The following is a 13100-nucleotide window of genomic DNA, read 5'->3' on the forward strand; positions in this document are numbered from 1 at the left end:
TCTCCCACTCTTTGGTTGACAGTTTTCTTTTCTCTCTCTGTCATTGAAATTCATTTTTTTTCTGTTCTTCCTTTGTTTATTCTTTCCTTTAAAAATTTGTTCTTCTCTTTTCCATTAAAGCGCCTTGAAATCTATTGGTTTTGTTCCATTCCGTCCTTGTGCTCGAATTTTGGTTACTATTGCTTCGTTAGAGTTTCATCTGTTCTTTCATATTATTGTTCAACAACTTTTATCGAGTGAGTGTAAGTTATGATAAGTTTTACGTTAGTCTTTTCGATTCTTTTAGGTATGATTTCGATCAAATCCTTATAAGTTTTGTGTGCTCCTGTATTAAGTTTCAAATCGGTTTAGAGGAGGTGCTTTCCTGGTGCTTGGAAGATCGTTTAATGTGTGTTTCTTAATCATATGTAATTAAGGGTCAATTTGATGTGGAATTTCGTGATTTGCAATAATTTTAGGGTGTTACACCCAATGTGCGAATAATTGTCAAGTTTAGAAACTAACTTAGACAAAAAAAAAGTTCAAGTCATAATGTGGAAACGATTGTCAAGTTCAGGGACTAACCTAGACAAAAAAAAGTTCAAACCTTAATTTGAAAACACTTGCCAAATTCAAATCCCAAATAATACATTAACCCTATAAATTATACCGTCAATTATTAAGCATGATGATTTTTTTTTGTCGTATATTCTGTTATATATATATATATATTTTTATAAAATTAAGATATTTTTTATATTCATTTTACTTTACGATACATAAAAATTAAAATTCGTATCCCTCACTCTCTACCACAAAGTATGAATTGGGCTAGGTCAGCCGTCTACCACAATTAGCCTTACTCGAGGTTGATAAACCAACAATTATATGGGTAAGATAAACGCGGGCCATACAATTGTACATTCAACCCCAAATCCCTATAATTGTCTGTGTGTTTAATTTGTTGGTACATCCTATAATTGTGTTAAATAGACTTAATTCATGGTTTACTTTGGCAGAGGCTTACATAGAAGTTAGTTGAATTGAATATTGTTTTCGATTAAGGGTTGAATTGATTATCGATTTATTTTCAGAAAAACTAGGTGAAAATCTTGACTCTTGTGTTTTAATAAGAATTGTCATTTTCTATACTAATAAAATTTTAATTATTCAGTTATAAAAACTCATGAACTAGAGATATATTATTGATGGTTAAAGTCTTATGAATTATCAAGTACAGGTTTTTGGTTTGGTTGAAATTTTCCAACTCAAATTTCTAACATTTTCGTCATAAAGTGACATAACATTTTATTTTTTTTAATGTTTTAAGGTGTGTTAGGTGAACAATTAGAAAGAAAATAAATTTTAAATTTGTTTGATTAGAGAAAAATGAGAGCAAAGATTAATATTTTGTATGTTTATTAACGAGGGAAAAAAATAATCCTCAATTTAAAAGAAAAGGAGAGACAAAATGAAGAAGCGTTTTAATTTTACACATCTATAAAATTGTTCATATAATAAATGAAAGAAAATATTTTTTCTTAAAAAAATTGTTATAAGTACAATATAATCAACGTTCAATATAAATGTAATCACTGCTACAAATAAATTGTTCGAGTAATCATAAAGTAAAATCAAATTATTATAACACAAACGGACTAAGGGTGGGTTTGGATGGGTGGTGCGTTTACCTGCGGTTAGTGTAAAAACAGCGGTGGCGGTGAGATTAGATACTGTAGCGTAAGACAAAAAGTAAGCTAAACGCACCGCACCGCACCTAATCGCCCATCCAAACTCACCCTAAGATCTATTACAATTTAGAGTAAAGCTGACGAATTGAACTAAAACACACACATAACAACTGCACATAATAAAACTCGAAAATCCAGACAAATCCTCAAACACATTAATAAAATAATATAATGACATTCATTCAAACTAAATAGTCACACATCATTCTCAAAACTTGATATTAATCCAACAATACATTACCTTCCTCTAAACCAATAATAAAGCAATATTGAAGTCAATGAAAGCAAACTTTGGAAGCTTCTCAGCACCTACATCACTAGCAGCTTTTATTATTAAATTTCCTTGTTGTGTATATAGTATTATGTACATCAAATATGTATTTTTAAATTAAACATAAATCATTTTTAGTTCATAATAAGCTAAAAACATTGAATAAGTAGATATTGGGCATCTTCATATTTTTAGAAAAAGGATTATTTGAAACTGTAATTCCACATCAACTTTATCCCTTTTCAATAGAAGAATGATAAATCATATTTTTTTCTCCAGATATTTAACATTTTTAGTTGGATTTGAATTTTTTTCAAGAGGAAAAAGCTGAATATCAAGAGGAAAAATCTAATTTATCTTTATCATATTAGAAAAGAATAGAAATGACGTGGAATCACAATTTCATACAATCACTTCTCCATTTTCTTATCTCATAAAACCTTGGGTAGATTAGTAACTTTGAAAGCAACAATCTACATGATACAAGAGGAATAATTAAAGAATGAATATTGAATTTATATCTATATATATATTAAATTAAATGAGGTGAAATTTTTTTTATGCAAAATAGATATATTTATTTATAAGATTATAAATGCTACCATTGAGTTAGAATAGTGGTTTTTTATTTATTTAAGTTTAAGCCATGGTATACGTAAATAATATTTATTATTTTTAAAAATAATAATTTTTAAAATTTTCACAATTAAATTATGTTTGGTTAATTTGTACTACTAAGTCAATAAAAAAATTATATTAGTATAAGTAGGTAATACATTTTTTCTTGAAAGCCAAAGTCATTTATATATACTAAATTATCACACACTTATGATGCGGGTAAAATATTTATATAACAAAAATATTTATAAAAAATTAATTTAAGGATTAAATAAAATTCTTAGTTGAAATGATAAACACCTAGAACATTATGGTGTTTTGAATCCAAAATTTCAATTTGAAATGATAAAAATATTTCACCTTTTTTAGGTTTAATATATTATTTAGTATTTGAGTTTGATTTTATTTTCTAACGTGGTACCTATGTTATTTTTTGTCCAATATAATATCTATATTTGAAAAAACCTATATATTTTGGAACCCAAAAGTAATTGTGTTAACTTTTTAGTGCTTAATTCAGGTTTTAGGATTAAGTTGATGAAAATTTATAATTAGCTAATAATTAATATTAGCAATTAACTTTCACAAAATTAACTCTAAAACCTGAATTAAATCACGTTAATTGGACTATATTTGACAAATTAAAAGTAAAATTAAACAAATTTATAATTAACGCTAAATTTATTCTATTAACAAAATTATAAAAAAATTAAAATTAATAATATTCGTAGTTATCAAAATATATAATTTTTGTCAAATATAAATACCAAATTATATAAAAAACACATATTTGACATTAGAAAAAAATGTCAAACGTACAGACACTAAGTACAAATATAATACTTTAAAAATATAATTATAAGATAAGAAAATAATAAGGCGGCAAAAAGAAAATAAGAAAATAATATGAATGAAGACAAGCTGCTAGGTACATTTCCACCATATGGAGAAGCAAATGCCCAAAGCAACCGCGTTAATTTGACGACGTACGCGGCCACCACCTCACTAATTCCCTATATATATACGCTTCTTTTTCTTCTTCTCCATCCTATCTTATTCTTTCATTAATTCATTCTCCAAACCAAACAAGTTCCCTCTATTGTTGGGTTGTTGTCCTTGTTTTTCTTTTTCCATGTCTGACAAACAAGCTCACCTTAATGGTGCCTACTACGGCCCTTCAATCCCACCACCTACAAGAACCTACCACCGTCCCGGCCGTGGCTCCGGCTGTGGCTGTGGCTGCTGTCTCCTCAAATGCCTCTTCAACATCATCATCACCGCCATCGTCATCATCGGCCTAGCCGTTTTCATCTTTTGGCTCATCTTCCGTCCCAACAAGGTCAAGTTCCATGTCACCGACGTCCAACTCACCCAATTCAACCTCACTTCAACACTCACTTAACATGACAATACGTAATCCCAACCGTAGGATCGGCATATACTACGATCGTATCGAGGCTCGAGCCTACTACGAGGATCAAAGACTTGATACCGAAACGTTGACCCCGTTTTATCAAGGACATAAGAACACTAGTTACTTAAACCCTGTTTTCGTAGGGCAGCAATTTGTTAGACTTGGTGCTGATGAGACATCGGAGTTTAATGAAGACAGGGTTAATGGGGTTTATGATATCGATGTGAAGTTGTATTTGAGGATTAGGTTTAAGCTTGGGAGGGTCAAAACTGGTAGGTTTAAGCCTAGAATTTCATGTGATTTGAAGGTTCCTTTGAACACTGGGAATGGTAGCTTCGGTGGTACGTTTAAAACCACTAGATGTGATTTGGATTTCTAGTATGAATCTGATTCATGCTTTGGTCCAGTCTGTGATTCTATCTTCATTCAGGGATGTATACATTTTGTTCTTGTTTTTGCTATAGGTATGTGAATATATGTTGATTTTTGGCGATGGACCCTGTTTTTTATTATTATTATTATGTATTTGAGTATTTTTGTGTTCTTGGGTTAGGTTTGTTGAATAAATAATAATGATTCTTTTTTAGTAACGTTGGTTTTGGTTTTCCTGTTTGATTATGACATTCAATTTTGTATTGGTGAAGGGATGCTTATTTCTTCCAATTTAAGAATACAAGTAGATGATCATTTCAACTATTGTAAATGTCTAATGGCGTTCGTAATCACAGCATATGGTATTAGAAAATAAATGTGGGGTTATAATTGAAAACAGTTGTTGGCAGCTTGTTTCTGGAGAAACTTTGACTCAGGTAAGCTTAGTAGTCATCCAGAGAAGGAAATTATGCCTTGCTTCATGGCTACAAATAAGTAAGTTTTGTTACTCATAAATATAACCGACAACATATCATTAGATCTCCAGAAAATGTATGATCGTTCTTGCTAAAACTTCATTTAAGACTCTTTCAATCAGAAGTTGGCTTACCATCATAAGAGTTTGACCCATTTCGTGGAATCTATCAAGGGATCCACTACTTGTTCTTGCTATGGAACATATGGGGCATAGTATAAGTAGAGCAGTGAGAGATAAGGTATATAAGAGTCGATTGTGTTGTTAAGGAACAGGCTCCAATTTCACCTTTTTTTTTTTGTGAATGATGTTCTTTTTCAGTAATTGTTAATTGGGTAATTCTTATTTCCTTATATTATTTATTCATTTTTAATTGAATAGCTTCTATTTTTAGTTGTTAAAAAAGAAAGAAATTGAGTAAAAAAAAAAAAGAGGAACCATTGCTGTCGGCCCAAAACACATAGCCCACATGTCACGACATAGCAATAGAAAACCATTGTACTTGCACTCGGCCCAAACAACCACATCAACCAAAAACGAAAATTACAAAATAATTATCAGAGCCAGGTTTCGATCCTGGGACCTGTGGGTTATGGGCCCACCACGCTTCCGCTGCGCCACTCTGATTAGTTGTTTATTAAGTGAAATAAATCTAATATTAGAAGCTAGAATTAAAATAGAAAATGGTTTGGATCATGAGAATGAATCCCATATCAAGTAGTACCCTCATTTCCATAATTAATCAAAACACAAAAGTTTAGGTTCCATTCCTATTATTTTTTATAAATTTTGATCTTTACTAAGCTTTTTTACATTAATAATATAAAATAAATAAATAAATACCGAATTTCAAAAGGGTAAATTGCTTATAGGCCTTTTTTATTTATTTTCTTTTATTTCCCTTCAACACTAAAAATAGAGAGGCCTATTACGATACAGTCTAAAAAAATTTTTTTACTAAAAAGTATATTAGTAAAAAAACTAATTTCAACTAGAAATAAATTTTATTTATTTTTCGAATTTTTTTTTCAAATTATTTTATTCCAATTCGAATAATTTTTCAAAAAATAATTTTACAAAAAAAATTATTTGAATAATTTTTTTTGTAAAATAAATAAAATTTATTTCCAGTTGGAATCAACTTTTTTACAAAATACTTTTTAGTAAAATAAATATTTTGGACTAATTGGTAAGAGGTCTCTCTATTTTTTGTGTTGAAGGGAAATAAAAAGAAATAATAAACAAGAAGGGCTTATGAAACAATTTACGCTTTTGAACTTTGGTGCCGCATGAGATCAGTGTCGCATTTTAGGCCATCACATTTCAGTTCGGTGTCGCCGATTGTTCAGGCGGCACCAAATAGTCACGATACATTTTACCTAATTTCATTAATATGTATTTATTTATTTATTATTAATAATGTAAAAAAGCCTATATCAATGCATTTGGTTTGTAATGCCAAGAATGTGATATACCCATAGAGACATAATTTTGGATTTAATTAATGTTAGATTGTTATATGCTTTGCATGAAACGATTTCGTTGTTTATTGTATGTAATGTTTTTTTCGTTGCTTGTTGAGTTTGAATTTATTGAATGATGAATTGTATCTATGAAGTTTATTGATGATTATTTCATTTAATAGATTAAGTACTCTAAATTATACTTGTTAAAAAACAATACAGAATTGAGCCTTTAATCAAATATAAGCAACCAAATAAATCCTCAAAAAAACCAACTTTAGTGTGTCGATGGAGTTTTAGGGTCAGTTTTTCATTTTTTTTGAAAAGTGCTTTTGAAAATTGCTGCGGAAAAGTGCTTCTGAGAAGTGCTTTTGAAAAATTTTGAGTGTTTGGTATTGCTGTCAAAAAGTGCTTTTGAAGAATAAAATGTCCATTTTAGACATGATATTATAAAGTAACAAATATGTATTTAAATAATGTTAAAATTAGTTAATATTATGATATTTTAGCAAAAATATAAAAAATAATTTATTTTAACTTATTGTTAATATTTTAATATATAATATTAATTTTAAATATTTCTAAGTAATTAATATTAATTATTTATTAAATTTAATTAGAATATATAAACTATATTTAAATATTTAAATATAAAAATTAAATATTTTTAATTACATATTGACACAATTGTATTATTATAAAAATTATTTTTATTTTTAATTAATGCTTTTAACACATTTGTATTATTTTATTTTAAAATGTATTTGGATATATAGCTCATATTATGTATTAACATAACATAGAAAACATAAACCTAATAAATTAAAATATTACATATATTTGGATTAAAGTTTTAAAAAGGGATAATATTTATATACCAAATATAAATACTAAAAATTTTACAATAGCATTTATAATTTAAAGTGAATTCATTAAACTAGAAGTTATAGCATCTCTTGTTAATTCCATTTTAAAACCACTTGAATTGTTTGATTCACCGTCATCATCACTATCATCATCGTCGTCGTCGTCATCATCACTTTCTCGACCATGCGCATTTTCTGAATCAATAATATTCTCATATACCCAGTTAATATCTTCGTATTCCATAAAATCTGCATCATTTCGACCGACATATTTTCGGATAAAATTGTGTATCGTCATTGTAGCAACAACGATCATCGTTTGCTTTTCAAAGCTATAACTTGGCATATTGTAGCGACCTAAAAATTTTAGCACGGGTGCTAGTCGAAGTAATTATTGAAAATTTGAAAACAGAATCTCGATTTTATTTGAAAAAGGAGTCGCCACCGAACTTTTTTCTAGGTGTGATCGGACACCTAATAAATTCTCTTTTTAGAAGAAAAAATTATTTTTAAATTTTTCTAAAAAAGAAGTGATTTTAGGTCTATGTGAAAATCCAGAGAAAATTAGAGTTCGAGAGTCGGTTACGCGCGAGGAAGGTATTAGCACTCTCGCGACGCCCAAAATTGGTATCTCGTTAAACCGCGTTGTCTTAATTTTCAAAAATACAAGTTCAATTTAATAGTTAATCGCGATTCAATGAAAATACAAATTTTTTTTAAACATGAAAATTTTTGAGACAATTATTTTTTTCAAAACACGAAAAAATTTTAAAACACGAGAATTTTAGAGACACGAAAATTCTTAAAAACACAAAAATTTTTGAAAACACGACAATTTTGAAACACGATAATTTTTTTTTGAAAACACGATTTTTTTGAAACGCGAAAATTTGTGAAATACGAGAATTTTTGAAAACACGAAAATTTTTGAAAACACAAAAATTTTTGAAACACTGAAGTTTTTAGAAAACACGAAAAAATTTTTGATCATCGGAATTTTTGAGAACACGAAAATTTTTGAAACACGAAAGTTTTTAGAAAACACGAATTTTTTTTATTATCGAAATTTTTGAAAACACGAAAATTTTTGAAACACCTGAATTTTTGAAAATAGGATGATTTTTGAAACACGAAAATTTTTGAAAACACAAAAATTTTTGAAAACACGGGAATTTTTTGAAAACATGAAAATTTTGAAACACCGGAGTTTTTGAAAACACGAAGATTTTTGAAACACGGGAATTTTCTGAAAACACAAAAAATTTTGAAAATTGGAATTTTTTGAAAATACGGGAATTTTTTTGAAAACATGAAAATTTTTGAAACACGGGAATTTTTGAAAACACGAAAAATTTTCTGATTTTTATTAAGCACGTATCGTATTTAACACGAATCGGTGATATTCACTCAACATAGCAATGAAATCAACGAATTAGTGTCAAATCGATTCGTTGCATTATTTTTGAAAACACGAATATTTTTTGAAACACGAGAAAAATTTTTGAAGACACGAAAATTTCGAAACACGGGAATTTTTTTTCGAAAACACGAAAATTTTTTGAATATTTTTTATTTTCAAAAGTGCGTATCGAGTTTAACGCAAACCGGTGATATTCACCCAACGTAGCGATGAAATCAACGATTTTATGTTAAATCGATTCGTTGCCTTATTTATTAAAATTATTTAAAATAAAGTAAAATTAAAATTGAATTAAATTAAAAATATAAATAAAAAAATATAAAATGCATGAAGTACTAATAATGTTAAAACGAAATAGCATAAAAACACGAGTATTAAATTAAAAATGAAATAAACAAAATTACCGAAAAGATCCCGAAACATTAACTTCGTCGAACGGGTTACGCAAATTGAATCTTTTTTTTCTTTTTCTCTTTTCTCTTTTTTTTTTCCTTTTTTTCTTCTTTTTTTCTACTGGGCTGGCCTGTGGGACTTGGGCTTGCTGGGCCGCGTCGCTGGGCCTGAGGGGGCTGCTGCTATGCTGCTGGGCCTGCGCTGAAATGGCCTGCTGCCTGGGCCTGAGCTGCTGGGCTTGGACAGGCCTGCTGTTTTTTTAGTGCTGCTTTTTTTGCTGCTGCTGTTTTTTTGGGCTGATCTGCTACGGTTGGGCCTGCTAATTGCTGCCAGGTCGGGTCACGGGTCAGTCGGTTCGGGCCGGATTCGGGTCGAGTCGGCCCGATTTTAATTTTTTTCTTCTTTCTTTCTTCTTTTTTCTTCGTTTCTTCTTCTTCCTTTTCTTCCTTCTCCGTTCACCCCTCCTCTTCCTCTGCTCTCGTCGACGATGACCTGCTGTCCAGCGGCGGCTGGCGGCGGCGAGCACGGTGGTCTCCCCTTTCCCCCTTTTCTTTTTTCTTCTTTGCTCTTTTTCTTTCTTTTCTCTTTTTTTCTTTTTTGTTGTTTCTTTGCTTCTTGGTTTGTTTTGCTAAGCGTTGGGATGGCGGTGACGGTGGTGTCGTGGTGATGGTGCGACAGCCGGCGGTGGGGTTGCTGTTTTTTTTAAATTTTTCTCTCAAAAAATCTTTTTTTTTTGCTTCTCCTTTCTTGGCTGCTCATTTTTAGGGGTTGAAAAACCCTTTTTATTTTGATGTTTTCTCTTCTTTTTTTGTAGGTGGCTAGGGAGGGCTACGCCGGCCGCCGCCGTTGCAAGCGCAAATTGCGCTGATTGCTGCCAGCGGGACCAAAATGTAATGGCAGCAAAACTTTTGGGGTCAAAACGTAATTTTTATAAAGTTTAGGAGTCAAAATATAATTTCAAAAAAGTTCAAGTGTCAAAATGTAATTTCAAAATGTTTTGGGGTTGAAATGTAATTTTGAAAAAGTTTAGGGGTCAAAATATAGTTTTAGAAAAGTTTAAGGGTCAAAATGTATTTTTTTTAAACACAATTATTCCCGGATTAAATTCAGTGATTACACATATCCCTTAAAATGACTCATTTTTTTCAAAACACCAAAAGTTCATTCAATCACACTACGTAATGATGAATGTGAATGATTGAATTCTCTACTCTTTTTTTAAAAAAAACAATAAAGAATGATACATTAGGAGGTTCTTTTAACCTTATAAATTAAAAAAAAATTATACTCGATAATATTAGCATTTTATTTTTATGTTGTAACCATCTTCACATCACATCTGAATTTTGATATTAGAAGAAGCTCCTTAACTGACGATTAACAGACACATTACGATCGATTGCATCAAAACTTCTTCAAGGACTGTGAGGGATAGGAGAGCCTCCTATATAGTCCAGATTCCATTTAAACATACTTGTGCTACTTTCCTTGTGAGATATGTAAGCTTTCCAGGCATCAACTCCAAAGTAACTGTGCCTAATGTATTTGTAAATTTAATTTAAAATACCCAGAGGAATAACATAAGACCTGCAAAGTAATTATTGTTGGCAATTTATTTGGGCATATAAGCCTCATTATCATCAAATTGTGCTATGATTATAACGGTAATATAATTCACGTCATAAAAAGAATGAGCCACAGGTGTAATTAGCTTCATGGTTGTCTCAATGCTGTCCAGAAAACCAGATCAATGGTACAAAACTCAAGGATGTCCACTCATCTAAGAGAAAAACAATGAATTGAGAGTTGAAAGATGTATGCAATGACATCTAAAAGGGAGCAAGAGGAGATAGAGGTAGTTGGCAGAGAAAAGACACCCTTTTTCAACCATAAGGTTAGTCCCTTCTCTTTTGCTTAGTGCTTTAACTTTTTAATTTATTTGGGTGAAAATTTAAATTAGATAATAGAATAAGAAACATAATTTCTACATAAAGAAACTAGAAATGTCTTATGTTAAAGACTGTTCTAATTGCATGTTATAACTAGTATTGTAAGAGTATGATATGACAATGCAAAAATGTAATAAATAATAGTAAAGCATAAATGGTAACGAAGACTAGAGGTTGTTTATGCAGTACATCATCGGCCTTGATGAAATTATCACCTTACAATTTTTTGTAACATTGTAAGCTTTACAGCCAAGGTTCTAATAGAAATCACATTTAGAATTAGCCTTTTGAAATTTGTGTAATTCTCCATGTCAATTTCTAGAATTCTTTGAGCAGTGAAATAAGAATTTTATTCCTTAAGAAAAGATAATTCCTTAATCTTGAGAAAAAAAAAAGTCTGACCACTAATTATATAATTGTTTTTAAGGATAATTCAAATTGTTTTGTTTCTATTAGTTGAACTTGAAGTTTATCAATCACATTAATAACAAATTCTTTAGCATTCATTAATGAGTGTATGTATTTATCATCACAAACATGCATAATTCAGGCAATGAGGGTTGTGTCTGCAGGTTTTGTGTGCCAGGTTGCGGCACTTGGAACTATCATCAACTAACATCAAAAAACTATGGCCTGATAAACCAGACAGGGCTATATCCCCTGGTGTTCTCAACTTACAAATCTAATTTTAGGAGGGCTAGATAGTCAATTAGTTTTCCGATTGAGGAGAATACAATGCAGACTTTGAGTGCTGTTAAGTAACAACACCATGAAGAGTTCAGGGTAAATAAAAGCAAGTGGGTACAACAAGCTTGAAAGGGTACCTCAAAGTCTATGGAATTTGAGCCAGTAGCACATATGGTATACGAGTATAAATGTCAAAGCTACACATATCCTAGAGGAAGAAAAAATGCCGGGTAAACTGCTAAAAATAGCCATAGTTGAAATCATTTGTCTCAAGAAATACCAGCTTAAGTATCAACAGCTTGAAACTCTTAATAAGATCATAGATGAGCAGAGGAAATTAAGAAGCTGCTACCCTACGCATAATATGCCTGTTTAGGACCTTTATTCCAGTTCTTCCATAAACACATTCCTCAACCATTTACTATCGTAACAGAATCTAATTCACAGATGAGGCAGATAAATGGTCATAAACTCACATATTTGAAGCAATTTATGTCCAACCTAGGTATCATCCTTAAGAGTATTTTATAACAATGAAGCAAAAGAGGCACAAAAGCCAGAATTTTCCCTCTTTTTTTTTTCTGTTGGAAGAGTTTACCTGTGGATGAGGAACTAAAAAGCAACTAAAAACAAAGCATAATGAATAAATAAAGAGAAGAAGAAGAAAAGAAACTCACCTGCGAAAGAGGAGCAAAGAACAGGAAAGAGCTTTGAAAGCGAAAATGTGAAAAAAAAGGGTATACAGCTCCAAAAAACCAATAGCAGAGGAAAGAACGTTTAACCAGGTTAAAAAGATCAATTATCAGCCAAAAGCACTTCAAGCTAAAGAAAAGGAGAAATTTTTAACTTCTTCGTCTGGAGAAAAGGACTTTTCTGATGGAGAAATTTTTTCTGAAATGGAGGTCGTTCTTCCTTCCTTTTAAGAGAAAAAGACTTTTTATTGCAAAAGTCCTTCTAAAAAGCAAAGGAGAACAGGGCCTTAGTTCAATTGACATCGGCCTTGTTGTCAGTATAAAAGGTTGAGGAGGGTCGATACTATGGATAGTTCTAAGCATTGTATCAAAAAACAATGATTAAGAATCGTAATACTACAATCATATGAAAGGAAGTAAATAAATAAATAAACCAACTTCAATGTAAGCCCTTGACCGTCGCTACATTCACCACGTGTCATGTCAAGATTTTGTCACCTGGCAAAAATTGGTAAATTCTCTTTAAATTAAAAAACATAAAAATATTAAAAATATATATAAAAGCTAAAAAAAACTTAAAATTTTTAGAATTTTTAAAAATTATAAAAATATAAAAATTACTAAAAATAATAAAAAATTATTTAAGAATTATGAAAGCATAACAAACTATAAAAATATTTAAAACTATAAAAGCTATTAAAAATTACAAAATATTATAATGCATTATAAAAATATAAAAATATTTAGTAA

General features: G+C 30.2%; 1 long non-coding RNA gene, 1 other non-coding gene and 1 pseudogene across 2 annotated transcripts; 1 reads left to right on the forward strand and 2 right to left on the reverse strand.

Moving 5' to 3' along the window:
- The first annotated feature begins 3649 nt into the window (after positions 1-3649).
- LOC107928134 (NDR1/HIN1-like protein 3) lies at positions 3650-4526 on the forward strand (annotated as a pseudogene).
- A 909-nt stretch (positions 4527-5435) lies between these two features.
- TRNAM-CAU (transfer RNA methionine (anticodon CAU)) lies at positions 5436-5507 on the reverse strand. The gene has a single exon. It is a non-coding gene; the product is annotated as a tRNA-Met (tRNA).
- A 3392-nt stretch (positions 5508-8899) lies between these two features.
- On the reverse strand, positions 8900-12625 carry LOC107928147 (uncharacterized). The gene is made up of 2 exons (XR_001692562.2): positions 12336-12625; positions 8900-10802 (listed from the first exon to the last, which is right to left on the reverse strand). It is a non-coding gene; the product is annotated as an uncharacterized lncRNA (long non-coding RNA).
- Positions 12626-13100: the final 475 nt, after the last annotated feature.

Source organism: Gossypium hirsutum, chromosome D01 (genome assembly GCF_007990345.1).
Source record: "Gossypium hirsutum isolate 1008001.06 chromosome D01, Gossypium_hirsutum_v2.1, whole genome shotgun sequence".
NCBI lineage: Eukaryota > Viridiplantae > Streptophyta > Magnoliopsida > Malvales > Malvaceae > Gossypium > Gossypium hirsutum.